We start from the raw sequence: 6,088 nt of genomic DNA, 5'->3' as shown, positions 1-6,088 counted from the left end.
CCCTTTTCCTGGCCCTCCCCCACGTCCCACTCCGCGGGCATGCGCAGGGCGGGCAGGCTTCGCTTGTTGAGCCCCCCCACCGCCCGCCCCCTTTTTGGGGGTGGGGCTAGGCTTCATAGGGACCCGTGCCAAAGCTCACTGTTGGGTACGTGAAACCGTGCGTGTAAGTTCACTGCCTAAATATTCGGTACTTGGGGACCTGGAACTTGCCTGTTCGAAGCCACTTTCCTCGCCATGCCCTCCATCCGTCCCAGCTGCTGTCTCTTGCCATTAATCCTCCCTCTGGGCCCCCTTTGGTCCTTCCTAAAATGTAAAAGAAGTTTCTGTAGGACGGTAATAACAGTTTCTGCTTTTTGGCCTATAATAGGACTCCTTCAGACTCCTTCGGAATCACTTTTAAGATCCCTTTTGAACTGCTTTTAATAATTTGTTGCTACTGGGTGTTATGGTGATAATTCATTTTTCCATTTAATTTTTCTTATCAACTCTGGCTACTACATTATTACAGGATTCTCAAACTGGAGTATGCCCAGCCCCAGTTCTGTGCAGAGAGGATGAAAAACAGCAGAATATTTGTGGTACAACCTTCTGGAGCATTAATTTTACTGTAAGGTTTTGAAGAATAGAAGTTAAGTAGTTTACAAGGTAAGTAGTTCAAAATTTAAAACTAAGGCAGGCTGGAGAGTGGTCTGCTGTTAATGTCAATCACCTGTGCCTGAAATGTCAGCCTGTCTCCAAGAATGCTCTAAGGAAAACCTATTTCCTTTTCTTTAAGCAGGAAAAATTATAGGGACTAGCAAGTCAGTCGAAAACCTCTACCTGTTTCCTAAATCACAGTATGGCACCTAGATATAAGCTACAAATATCATCTCAGGATGTAAAATGCTTTTTAATACGTAGCTTCTTGGTCACCTCACAATTAAGTAGTGGTGGCCTCTCTCAGACAAGCAACGTCAGATAGATACATCTCCTTTGTTGATACTCCAAAGCTTTTCGAAGTGACTAGGGTGATTCTGATGGTCTACCAATTGTATTTGGAAGCAACATGAAGCTTTTCTAGCAAGCCATTTTGTTTAAAATGTTTTATTAAGTTTTGAAGATTTAATAGAAATTTTATATGTATAAACAGCTGAAAAATGTGTTGAGAGATAAATAGCTGCAATGCAGTTTGAGTATTCAAAACTCAAAGGTGTTCTTCCAGGGCATTACTTAAGGATGTGTCCTGTGAGTGAGCCTGTATTATGAAATAGAAGGCAAAAATCTCATTTATTTTAAAGATTAAAGCTGTAACTTCAAGTAGATTTGAGGCTGAGGAGGCCTTTCAGCCTGCCTCTTCCGAGCTCTGGAGTTCTGTGTCTGTAATGATCCCTTGCCAACGTCATTCATTTCTCCCCGCTGCTGGGTCATTTCTGTCAGCAGACAAACATGGCCTAATGTTGTGCATTAAACAGACACCCTCCTCTGACCCCAGATGCCTCTGCATTCACCATTCTGTTTCTCTGCTCCATTAGAGCTCTCCTCACGTTCTCTCCTGAACCCGTTCGTTCTAGCTTTCCTAGACCCTACTTCACTGAAATGGCTTTTATCAAGGTCACTGGTGAGTTCCATTTTGCCAGATTCAAGGCCAAGTTTTTGTTCTTATCTCACTCAGACTTTTAGCTGCATGTGACAAGATGATACAGTTGACCACTTCTTCCTTGTATTAACTGTATTTTCTTATTTTTTCTATTCTTATTTTCTGATGCTCTGGCATTTGGAGCCTTGCTGACCAGCCTTGCTGGCTGCCCCTTACAGAGTTAGCCCATTCCTAGAGATAGCGAACAACTAGTGCTGTAAGTATACCTTTCACTTGCAGACTAACCGATCCACACCCCACCACACCTCTTCTGTGGGCTGTTACCCTCCAGGCTACTACCCCTTGCCCTGATCACCCCAGGGCCAGGTACCAGACAACTGGGGACAGTCCCTACACTCCAGAGCACGCTGAAATTATTCAAACTAGCCAACCCTGAACCTGCTTAGTCTGTTTTCCCTGCCTCGCCCATTCCTTCCCACAGTAAAGGCTCTGTCGGATGCTTTCCCTCACGCCCTCTGCCTCCTCACGGACCCCAGTGCTTCCCCAAGTGGTTCTGTGTGGCCTGCCGTGCCTCCTGATTCTAGGGAACTGTGAGTAAAAACTTCTTCCTTTATGACAGTCGTTTCCCTGTCTGTGTGTCATACCATACCTGATTAGAACAAATTCCTGGGTACGTTTCAAAACGCTCCTCTTGAAACGCTTTCCTCCGGATTTTCGAGACCCTGTCTCTCCCGGGTTCCCTCCCACCTCACTCTGCCTTCCTCCTCCTGGGCCTCCTCCTCCAGACCTCTGGTAATCTTCAGCCCCTTTTCCTTCCTGTCTGCCCTCTGATCTCAAGGTGATCCCACACAGTCTCCCAGTTTTCAGTCCCGTCTACCTGTTGGTCACCCCCAGGACTGGTCCTCTTCCCTGGGGGAGCACCAGGGAGTCATGCTTGACTCTTGCTCCCTTCTCACCCCACATGCAAATCTGTGGCTTGTTGGCTCTGCCTGGTTGCAGCCTCTTCTCACTGTCTCCATTCTACAGCCAGTTCAGCCACCTTCCTCTCTTTCTGGTGCACTGCCAAAAACAGCCTCCTGACCGTCTCCCCGCTGCCTGTCTGGCCTTCTACGGTCCATTCCGCACTCAGCATCTGCAGTGATCTCTTAAAAACATGACAAACGTGATATATGCCACCCTCCCCAGTTTCTACCCTGCTGCTGCTTCTCCTTGCTGTCAAGTAAAAGCTTAGGTAACCTAGCCCCTGCCTCCCTCTGCAGCCTCATCTGCCCTTGCTTGTTCAGACTATTGTGTGTCAGATTTTTTGGTTTCTAGAGCTGAAAGTCATCTTGACTGACAAACAGATATTAGATCATAGACTCTATATCATAGAGCATAGAGAAAAAAGTCTGTGAGAGAATGAAAGGTCAGAAATGGCTAAAAAAGAAAAAAAGCACAGGAAACAAAACATAATTGATTTATATATATATATGTATATATATATACCCCAAAGAATAATGAATTTTTTTAGAAAACAAGCCAACAGACTTGCAAAGAAGTAAATGTACCTTTGTATTCTTAAAATACAAAAATATACTTAGTAAATCTAAAAGGACAAAAATTTTACACATGATGTTTTGGGGCTACAATGGAATAAAATTAAAAATGACAGAAACAGAATGTAAAGATGCTCAACTCCTTGAAGATGTTAAAATATTCTTTTAAACAAATTAATGCTTGAGTCAGGTCTAAATCTAAAACACAGTCACAGTGCCTGTAAAATATATGTGCTTGCAATGTCGTATCTAGCTGTATGCCGTGTTGGGGAAAGGAGAGAGCTCTCCAACGCAGAAGCTCTGGAGTGATCAGGTGATGTTCATCGGGACCCTTTCACTGCTCTGAAGCCATTTAACAACGTCTCATTATAATTAGGAGCAGCAGTGAAGGCAGTGCAGACACTGGTAATAAATCGGAAACCTCCCTCCTGCCGAGCCTGACCTTGACTTCGCAGTCCTTTCCAGCACAGGGCTCCCCGAGGCACCACAGACGGGCCGGTGTTGGCGAACAAGGTCAAAACTGCCCTCCAGTTGCAGGCAGACTGGAAACTGGATGCTGCAGCTGCAGTGGAAAACACTGGGGGCCCCAAGAAGAATACAGGATCCACACCATGAGAGGACTGGAATCCCAGAAGTTCTCCTGGTGCGGGCTCAGAGCCAGACTACTCATTTCCTCCCTCTGACTGGTGGGAAATCAGTGAAGCACACAAACATGTTAAAAGTAGCAACTGTGTGGGCTGTGTCGATACGTGGAGGTGTACAAATTGGGGAGTATTTTAAAAGCAGAACACTACACAATATTATATGTCAATTATATCTCAATGAGGCTGGAAAAACAGAACAGTCACACAGTCTGATTAAAGCTCTTGTCATGTATGTTCATAAACAAGTTTGGAAGAGAATTTGGGAAGGGGTAAAATTTTTTATAAGTCTCATTCTTTTAGTTTGCTTAACTTAACATATGTTTAGAAGTAAATTGGCACATAAAGAATTTAAATCCTAGCTATCCAGAAACTTCAATTATGTAGAATGAAGCATTTCTGTGTAACTCGGATTTTACTATAGTTTGAAAACTATTAATCCACAATGCAGTTGAGGAAATAAGATACATTCACAGAGAAAGGAGAAATCGCCGTAATATGTATTGATTACTAGTAATTGTATAGTACTGTTGTGTGTAACGTTACATGTGTAATTGAACGCCTGCGATGAGTCAGGCACCACTGTGAGCACTTGATATTCCTCATCACACAAGAATCCTCTCTGAGGCAGGTTTAATTAGTTTACTAATTAGAGGCTAATTATGTTGATGTTGATGAGAACAATGTTGAATGAGAACTGCAAGTTACAGAAGTATATGTAGCATGTACACTTATAGAAAGTTTAAAAACTTTCCACGTTAAACAATATATTATTTAGAGATACATGTGTAGTAAAACTAGAATGAAGTCAAAGGAGTAATATTGTTTTCAGCTTCAGATGAAGATCCTCCTAGGAGGGGAGGTGCAGGGTTGTATCTGGAAAGGGCCATGCAGATAGTTTCAGAGGTTGTAGTGGTAAAGGTTTATTTATTAAGCAGGTGACAGGTAGAGGCTGTTGATTTTATTTTTTATACCATATATTATTTTGTATGTATAAAATAGTTCATAATTTTTAAAAATTTTAGACAGCTTTATTGAGATACAATTCATATACAATACAATTCACTTATTTAAAGTGTACAATTGAATGGTTTTTAGTATATTCACAGATATGTACAACCAACACCACAGTCAATTTTAGAACATTTTCTTCACCTCAAAAGGAAACCCTGTCCCTTTTAGCTATCTCCCTCCTGTCCTCCCCACCCTCCTGCCCCAGCCCTAAGCAACCACTGATCTATGTTCTGTCTCTATAGATTTGTCATTTCTGGACAGTTCATATAAATGGAGTCATATAATATTTAGACTTTTGTGCCTGGCTTTTTTCACTTAGCATAACGTTTTTGAAGTTCATCCAAGTTGTAGCATGGGTCAGTACTTCATTCTTTTATGGCCAGTATAATAATATTAAAAATTTTTATCTTGAATGCTGGTGCTTGAGGAAGAATAGCTTAATTAGAAGGAAATGAGAAAGATTAAGATTTCTCATGAGATCCTAAAGGATCTTAAACTGTTTCCAAGATCTCTAGAGGTGGATAGGTCTGGTTCTCTTTCCAGAATGTGACTTACTTTTTCCAAAGCTGTGGGGTGAATTTTTGGTTCCCAAGTGAATGTGAATGAGGCAGAGACTGGAAGGAGAGTTATTTTATGAAGAAGGGATAAAAATCGATGAAAGAGACACAGCAGGAGGGATGGGGCGGGAGGAAGGAGAGCTGCTTGAAGTAGAATTGACAGAGCTCTGAGCAGTGACGCACAGAATCCAAGGTGGAATACAGCTCAGGTACAGACTTGGAGGGGAAGAAAGAAGGTGACGAGGTAAGAACATTGCTTGAGATAAATTCCCGAATTCTCCAGCAGCCGGAGTCACTGCCCTGGGACTGGGGAGCGGGGGAAGGCTAATTCTCCGGCAGGAGTGGATGTCCAGGTGGCATCAGTGTGCACATGGACATCCACAGTGCCAGGTGTGGAACTGACATGTCTGTGGCCTTCATGCCCATTGGAAGTATCCATTTTTTCAATCAACAGCCTCTTAATTTAGTGCTGCTGTGTGCCAGACACCGTGCTAAGCACCAGAGAGACTATTTCCCTGTCCTTGCCTTCGAGGGACTTACCATCTCACAGGAACAATATTTATTTCTTTTCTGTCTCTCCACAGTTCCTGAAAGTGTGTTCTGCTTAGAATGAGCACATTGCAATTATTGTTAATAATTGAAAAAATGAAGCTTTTTACATTTAGAATTTTTACGAAAATGGAATATCTGAGATGTAGAACTATGTATCTTTGGCTTCTTTAAAGTTAACAATACAGACAAAATAGAAAATGAAAAAACTCTACT

This window comes from Diceros bicornis, chromosome 14 (assembly GCF_020826845.1).
Source record: "Diceros bicornis minor isolate mBicDic1 chromosome 14, mDicBic1.mat.cur, whole genome shotgun sequence".
NCBI lineage: Eukaryota > Metazoa > Chordata > Mammalia > Perissodactyla > Rhinocerotidae > Diceros > Diceros bicornis.
Note: the sequence above shows the minus strand (reverse complement) of the source record.